Raw genomic sequence first — 9,308 nt, forward strand, 5'->3', positions numbered from 1 at the left:
CTACGCCTGAGATTCTTTTTTCCATCCCTTCTATTCTGATGACAGATAAGTTTCTTGTTCCTGTTCTCTTTCCTAGGTTTCCATCTCTAGGATTTCCTCAGTTTGTGTTTTCTTTATTGGTTTTATTTCCAATTTTTTTTGGCTTGAAGAGTTTGCTTCATTTCCCTCATCAGTTTAATTGTATTTTTCTGGACTTCTTCAAGGGTTTTATTTGTTTCCTTCTTAAATGCCTCTACCTGTTTGATTGAATATCCTCTTTCCTTTTTAAAGGCTTCTATCTTTATAAATTTAATTTAAGGTCATTTTCTCATACTTCAATTGTTTTAAATACTCAGGGATTGCTATAGTAGGGGAGCTGTGCTCTGAAGATGTCTCATTTCCTTGTCTTTTGTTTGTTTGTTTTTGTTCTTATGGTGGCGTTTAGCCATCCAGTTGTCTCTGGATAGTCCTCTTGTAGCAGGTATTGGGAAATCCTGTAACTTTGATGATCCTTGTCTGGATGCTTCTGTTGGGTATCCTTGGACAGGACAATTGAACTCAGGGAGTGGTATATGTATCCCAAGAGCTAGATGTGTCCCTAGGGGCATGGTGGCAAGGGCATTATGTAATGGTGTTGGGGGAAGAGAGTCAGAGAGATGACTGGTCAATGGAGGTCTGGGAAACAGCATGATTCTGGGCTTTCCTGAGAGGAATTGAGATGGTGGGAAGGGGAAATGCTATTAATAGAGTTCTATATGCTCTTAAATTTCAGAGTTACACATTATTTATTTAAATGCTTACCTAAACAAGAAAGAAAATAGTTTTTTGAAACTTTTTAAATTAAACAAGAAGGCTATCTACAAAACATGGAGAAAGCCGAAGTATACTGAATAAAAGTATTTATTCCAAATTTGATGTAATGAATGAGGACTGCATGCACAAAGCTGTGTGTGTATGTGTGAATGTACCCAACCACACACTTTGAAGAATTTTCAGGAGATGATATAATTTGCTATCTCTGCATGAACTCTGGTTATACCAGGGAGTAGAAGTTCATCATGGGCATGAAACTAAGAATAAAATTCCATCTTTGGTTCATTTCTTCCAAATAAAAAGGTACCAACAATAGTCACACATCTAGAGTTTTCAATGGGTGATTATAGATTATATCCTACCCCAAATTGCAAAGATTTTTGCTATATTCTATTGCAAAAGAAATCTAATTTTTTGTTTTGAGGAAACAACTTTTGTAGGAAATTTTAAAGCGAAACTCTGGCATCTTAATTTCTCAGGCTGTAGATCAGAAGATTCAACATAGGCACAATTGTATAGAACACTGATGACACTTTCCTTTGGTCCATGGAGCTACCTGAAGATGGCTGTAGATACATGAATATTGTACAACCAAAAAATATTACAATAGCCATGATGTGGGAGCTGCAGGTGCAAAAAGGCTTGACTCTGCCTCCAGTGGATTGAATGTAGAGAATGCTGACAATGATGAAGATATAAGAGCTAAGGATGGTCATACCTGGTACAATAATACTAAATGCACTGAAGGAGAGTACTAGCACTTCATTGATATAAGTACTAGAGCAAGAGAGCTCCAGTAATGGGATAGATCACAGAAGTTGTGAACTATTATATCAGACTTACAGAAAAGTACTCTTAGTAGGAAGACTGTGTGAGCTGTGGCACTGATTAAGCCAATACCATAAACCACAGCTACCCTCAAAGAACAGACTTGATAGGACATGGTTGCATTGTAAAGCAAAGGGTTAGATATAACCACATAGTGGTCATATGACATTGCAGCCAACATGTGACATTCTGAAACAGCAAAAGCACAGAAGAAGTAGAACTGAGCTGTGCATTCTGGGTATAGGATGACATTCGTCTCTATCCAAAGTTCGACAGCATTTTGGGAATAATGACAGTGGACTGACATCAGTCAATCAATAAAAGACTGGCTACTGAATAAATAATACATAGGTGTATGAAGCTGAGAACTAATCAGAATTAAAGTGATCATGCCCAGATTTACAACAACTGTAACCAAATATACTTCTAGGAAGATGAGAAATAGAGGCAATTGGAGCTTTGGATTCTCTGTTAACTCAGAGAGAATAAACTCAGCCACTGATGTATGATTGATATCTTCCATTGTCTTCTGAAAACTCTATATAAAAAATTTATACAAAATTAAAATTTGGAGTATTCGTTCTATCATTCAATGGATTATAAAACAGATTTCAAATCTCCAACCATCTGCCATTCTCTTTTTTATCTGAGCAGTGAGAGGTTTTTTTTGTTTTGTTTTGTTTTGTTTTGTTTTGTTTTTTTTTGTCCTGGAGAAAGGAGACATGCAAAGAAATAAGTACACATATTCACATATTTGTCATAAGTACTAATTTTATTGGTACTCATATCCTACCATGAATGAATCATTCTAGCACCTTTAATTGAGTGTTTTAAGAATTTCTCATGATTTTTTTATAGCATCATTTTTGTTAGGTGTTTTATTTCAGGATAAAGTAAAAGCATTATAAACAAGAGGTCCATAGTCATAATTACAGTTAATGGTGAAAGAATTAAAGATTTTACACTGAAATAATGAAGAATAGTTCATTAATGAAGAGTTATCTACCTTTTCACTTTAATTCTAGATATTTTTTCTATGGAAATCAGACAGAAAATTTGAGCCTAAAACATACTAAATTAGAAATTAATGACATTTAACATCTACTAGTACATAAATATAATCAAACATACTTAAAACACCGAATTGGCTAAAAAAATTATATGCAATTACAATTAACAGCATATCTAAATAATGTAAGGAAACAGAAACCACAGAACAGTTGAACAAGTTTTTTAAAAAATGACCAATAAACCCAAATGAGAAATCCTGGAGTTATTGTTTGATCCTTGTTTTAATTTGACTCAGCAGATATAGTTGCCTATGTCCCACAAAGGATAGATGTCCCCACTTTGAACCAATTCTAAATCATAAGGACAAGCTTCAAAATGACTACAGGTTGATAATGTTAACTCATGTTCACTTGAAGCAGTGCTTATATTGCAATATCAGAATGCTTATTTTCCTGAAAACTTATATTCAAAGAAGATCTCATTTTTATTTTAATGATTCTTTTAAAAGCAAAATACCAAAATATTTAATGATGAAGAATTGCTTCATCTTTCCTATCAGCAAATTGAGATGCAAAGGACAAAACATTTGAAATAAATTATTTCATTGGTATGTACGTTGTAATGGTCATCTTACCATGACCATTAGCAATATAACTGATGAATTTATCATTTCTCCAAGTTTCCTTGTAAGAGTTAGTGTCTCTTGTTTGTCTGATTTTTTTAGTAAATATGCAAGAATTCATATTTAGTAAGAATTCAATCAACATGGTTTTGAATTCTACAATGTATTATTTTAAACATTCAGCTTGATACTACAAAGAAACTCTGATTCACTTAAACTACTGGAGACTATGAAATAATAAAAGACCTATTATATATCTTATCCTCCCCAGGTCTCACTCTTGTATTCTCTGGCTTACTGATATTTATTGTTACTGATAATTCATATTAGTGGATCTATGCAGTCCTTTTAGTTTTATGGTTTGCTTATTTATAGTAGTAAAGTATCCTCCAGGCTCATCAGTATTTTTTCAATAAGTTCAATTTCCATTTTAGGGAATATAATCAGTAAAGATTTGGAATTATGCAATATATGATCATATTTTTGTATGTACTATTTACTAATGGAAAATATGATTGAGATAAACTAACCTGTTTTAATAATCATTTTTAAGATATAGTTACATATCAAAAGGAAAATAGAAAACAGCATCTCATAGTTATATGAATTCAAGCAATATCCAATTTTAATGTGCACATAGTCACATTTGTATTTTAGTTTTGCATATTTAATTCTGTTTTGAAGATGTATCAATATTTTGAATGATACCAACTAAACAATTGTTTTGACTTTTATTAGACAAAGTACTAAATACTTACATACTGATAATGTTTCAAGTAGATAATGTTAGGATGTTAAAATGAACCAATATTAAAAAAAATTCAAAGTGTCAAGGATATAGTTTCTTGTGACCTTAAAGACAGACAAGTAAAAAATACAGATTATCTGCTCTTTAGAATTGTGCAGTCTAGAAGACTCTATGTATGTCCACAAGACATAGTAGTAAATATGTTATTTATAAAGGTCCTGAAGGACTACAACCACTATGACACTTTGTGTAACTTAGGTGATAGTATCAACAAAGAGTATTTTAGACAATCATAAGAAATAACACTTCCTTTCCTTTTGGTCCAAGTATCACATGACATGACCATTACAGAAAAGTTCACTGAATATGTCACAATTATAAGTTGTCAACTTCCTTTAAGCTTTACTCTTATCTCGTTATCTTTTTTAACATAATTTTTATCAATGTTGTTAAAGGTAAGGTTTGTATTTTACTCAATGATTGTTTAACAATTTTTGTAAAAAAATTAAAATCAACATAATAAAGCAACAGTAGCCTTGTAAATAAGTACCATCTTAAAACTAAAAAAGTACCAAAAACATTTTATTATTTTATAATATTTAAAACACTTTTAAATTTAAATATATCTGTTTATATTCTTCCCCTCCCCCAAGTCCTTCCTAATACTTTCCTCTTCCTTACCCACCAAGTTTACATTTTTATGAATGAACAAACAAAAACCTAGTACACTTATAAACCTCCCCAAACCCAAAAAACAAATTAGAACTGCAAAATTTTAAACAAATAAACACACATATAACACACCACACACACACACACACACACACACACACACACACACACACAGAAATATAAAGTCCACTATATGTTTGTCACCTAACCCTGAACATGAGAACATGAGCCTTGTCATAAAGTAACTGATATATCCAGTATCACTGTGTGAGAAAACTGGCTTTTCATTTTCTAGCATGAATAAGTGACAGTTCAGTTGTTATCCTTTATTCTACTCTACTGCAGTAATCATTACTCTTTTTTTTGAACTTTTATTGCATTATGATGAGAAAAGTTACATGATTTCAATTTATCTGAATTTGTTAACATTTAAAAACATATTTTAAATAAATAGGATTAAATCACTGTCTTAGTCAGGGTTTCTATTCCTGCACAAACATCATGACCAAGAAGCAAGTTGGGGAGGAAAGGGTTTATTTAGCTTACTTCCACATTGCTGTTATCATCAGAGGAAGTCAGGACTAGAACTCAAGAAGGTCAGGAAGCAGGAGCTGATGAAGAGGCCATGGAGAGATGTTACTTACTGGCTTGCTTCTCCTGGCTTGCTCAGCCGGCTCTCTTATAGAACCTAAGACTTCCAGCCCAGAGATGGCACCACCTACAAGGGGCCCTACCCCCTTGATCACTAATTGAGAAAATGCCTCAAAGCTGGATCTCATGGAAGCACTTCCCCAACTGAAGCTCCCTTCTCTGTGATAACTCCAGCCTGTGTCAAGTTGACACACAAAACCAGCCAGTACAATCACATTCTTGTTTCCCTTTTGAACCCCAACTCCTCCAAGAGACCCCCCTTCAATACCTACACACAACATGATATGTTCAGTCAGTATTACTCATATTTGTATGTCTTTAGGACTAGCCAGTTTTGATTGAATAGATGTCATGATTTGAATGATAATAGCTTGCATAGGCCCATGTATATTGAATATTCGGATCCAGTCGATGGACTCTTTAAGGATTCAGAGATGTTAACTTTTTGGAAATATAGCTTTGGAAGTAGTGTGAGTTGGCAAACTGTTTAGGAAGCATTTGCACTTGTGACCTTCTTAAAAGAAGTGTAACCTTGTTGAAATTTGTTGCTGGGAATGGGCTTTAAGTTTTGAAAAGCACATTACAGGCCTAGCCTTTCACTCTTTGCCTCCTATTTGCAGATCAGGATGCAGGTTTTATCTACTGCCTCAGTAATATGCTTACCTTCATGCCTGCCTGCTGCTCTACTCCCACTATTATGAATAGGGATTAAACCTCTGAAACTCTAATCAAACCATAAACTAAATTCTTGTTTTATAAGTTGACTTAAACATGATGTTTCTTCACAACAATAGAACAAAAAGTTATAGCTCTTTATATATTGGTGTGGTCTTGTGAGATTTTCCCTAATACCTGTTTCATGTCAACTGAAATCAGTTAAGATACATCCAGACATTTTGATTTCCACAGTAGCCATAAACATTCTCCTAATATTTAAAATATAAAATCACAACAAACTCTTTGTGTACATAAACTTAAACTCAGGCAATGTGATTATTTTACAATCATTTTGAAGCTGTTTGTTACTTTAAGTTTTCCAGTAACTTTTAATTCATATATTCAAGGCATGGTGTTAACTGCTACAAATGTAATTTAGTATGGAAGTAAATGTGATTCATGGGTTATAACAATCTTTATGTAATTATTTGTTGACTATAAAATAAGAAGCATAAAATAGAACATAAAATATAACAACTGGTCTTCTGGATATATATTATGGCTTCCAGTGTAGTGTTTTTATGGGATTCTTAAATGTGGAAATGAGTGAGCCTCTAATTCTTGTTTCTTTTTAAAGAAAGGGCTTCTTTCCTTTTGTTGGTTTGTTTTGTCCAACTTTGGTGTTATAATTTTTGTTTTGTCTTAGTATATTTTTTGTCATATTTTTAAAAAAGTAATGATTGGGTCCTGAGCAGATCTTGAGCGCAAGCTTCTCAGTCAGTCCCTCAACACCCAGAGGAGGCTCCACTCTCAGGTGCTCTGACATACTCAGGATTAGAGGTGAGAAGGACACAACATCTGTCCCAACACCAAGAGTACCTGGGATTCTTCAACAATTCTAGAATCTTTCTAGTGGGGACTTTAGGGTCTTTTATATATGATATCATATCATCTGTAAACAAAGCATATTTTCAAATTTTTTGTCTTTTTTATTTCTTTTTTTTCTTTAACTACTGTGGCTAGGACCTGAAGGAATGCATTGACAAAACTGGAGACAGTAAATTGCCCTGATTCTTCCTTAGTTTTTTTTCTATTGTTTACTTTATTTATTTATTTATTCTTTTGGTTTTTCGAGACAGGGTTTCTCTGTGTAGCCCTAGCTGTCCTGAAACTCACTCTGTAGACTAGGCTGGCCTTGAATTCGGAAATCTGCCTGCCTCTGCCTCCCAAGTGCTGGGATTAAAGGCATGCTCCACCACTTCCTGGTCTATTGTTTATTTTAAATATACACTTTTGAGAATTACATACAAGACTATTCTTTCTGCATCATTTTCAGCATTCCTTGTCCATATGACAATTCCTCCTATATTCTCCAACTTTCACTAAAATTCATGACTTTTAAAAAATAATTGAAGACAAAAACACATCCTCTTCAGAAGTACGGTTATTGTTTGCTTCTGAAGCCTTAGAGGTGTTTTAATCTTTTCTTCCTTGTGCTCTTTATTATTTCCCGACCTACGTTTTTCTTTCTAATCATTCTTCACAATTTTGTGGTGATTTTTTTCCCTGTTACTTCTTCCTCTTTTCATCACTGTCTTGAGATTTCATCATTGTGTTGTCCCCTTTCCTTCTAATGATCCAAAATGTCTCTTTGTCAGATCTTTTTCATATTCATCTTTGTGTGGTGAGGATTCTTCTTCCAGGACTTCATCCAATTTCCTGGCCATAACTTCTGATTTCTTAATAACATATTGTTTTGTCTCTTTCTGGACTCTCTTTTAGATGCTAACATTCTGCTTGGCATACTTTTATTACCAGATTCTGTTTTGATCATATGATTTTGTTTTGTTTTGTTTTGTTTTTTTACTTTGTTATTATGCCTAATGCATTTGGCACATATAGGAGAAGTTTTCGTATGAGGTCAAAACAGGAAGTGATTAAGACTCTCTTGAGATGCTTCCATGTGGAATAAAAACAGCACCTACTAACTCAAAAAGTTTCACAAATATGCCAAGATAAGGTGGCAAAAGGTAGTGTTTTTGCAAATGGCAACCCCTGAAGCTGATAACAAGAAAAATCTGTATTTTAATGGAAACGTGAAAGCTGTCAAACACAAAACCCCAGTTCAAGCAAAAGGCTCAAAGATACCAACAACAACAACAAAAACTATCTACCTGCCAATAAGAAGCAGAAAACTAAAGGAAGCTGGTACTGCCATTTGTTCAACCCAGAGTGTTACCACAAATAATGAGTGGGTTTGTGACAAGATTATAGACCTTAGTCACACTGCTGAATTACATAAAGGCTGCTGCTCCTGGTAGCAACAAACAAAATTCATTGGATTCTTTGACACCTCGTCAAGGTCCTCAGGCATAAGAAAAGAGCTAAAGCTGTTTCTGCCCCTTTAACAAAGGTTTTTATCCTACCTTCACATAACTGTTGAAGCAACTAATGTTGAGCATTGATTTGCCTCCAGCTGTTGCAGGGTGGTATTTGGAGGAGTGAGAGAAAATAGTGATATGTAAATCCTGTGGGACTCTGAAGACTGATTCTCTGTCTTCTACTCTGTATTAAAACTCCCAAGGCCAAGACTCAAAATTTTCTCCTTTATTTATACTTGAGCCTAACAAAAGAAATGCCTGTCTTTAAAAAAAAAAGATGGAAAAAAACAAACAAGCAAAAATCTCATTTAACAGTCAACTTGAGAAAAATGTTAATATCACTTTGTTCTCTAATTAGAGTTTTAAGGAGAATGCATTTAGAATCCTTTCTTCTCCCCAAGGCAGGGGAATAGAGCCTCCTCCTGCCTGCTTGCTGAAGAAAGTTTACTGCTGCTGCCTTTGGGTCAAGATGTAGAACTCTTGGCTCTTCCTGATTGTCTGCCTAGATGCTGCTACGTTTTCCCACCATGATGATAATGGACTGAGCCTGAAACTGTAAGTCAGTCCCAAATTAAATGTTTTCTTTTCTAAGAGTCGCCTTGGTCATGGTGTCTCGTCATAGCAATGGAAACCTAAACTAAGACTGTGAGTGAGAAAAGTTAAATAAATAAATAAATGAAATTGAGAGAGAGGGAAAGATCACATGGGATATATGGAAACTTTAAAGGGAAGAAATGGAAGAAGAAATGGTATAGTCAGAGTATAATCTGAAAAGAAAAGAAATAAGCTTTTGCAGAATTAATAGAAAATTTTCTTCTAGGTCCCAAACATTATATGACATGATTTTTATAGAAAAACACAAATAACCAGCATGAAATTCATAATTTACATGCTTTTTAAAACTTTATTTTATCATTGTATTAGATTTTAACATGATTATAAATTT

General features: G+C 33.9%; 1 pseudogene; it reads right to left on the reverse strand.

The window, feature by feature from the left end:
- Positions 1–1,238: 1,238 nt before the first annotated feature.
- Positions 1,239–2,143, reverse strand: LOC116073300 (annotated as a pseudogene).
- Positions 2,144–9,308: the final 7,165 nt, after the last annotated feature.

Source organism: Mastomys coucha, unplaced genomic scaffold, assembly GCF_008632895.1.
Source record: "Mastomys coucha isolate ucsf_1 unplaced genomic scaffold, UCSF_Mcou_1 pScaffold23, whole genome shotgun sequence".
Lineage (NCBI taxonomy): Eukaryota > Metazoa > Chordata > Mammalia > Rodentia > Muridae > Mastomys > Mastomys coucha.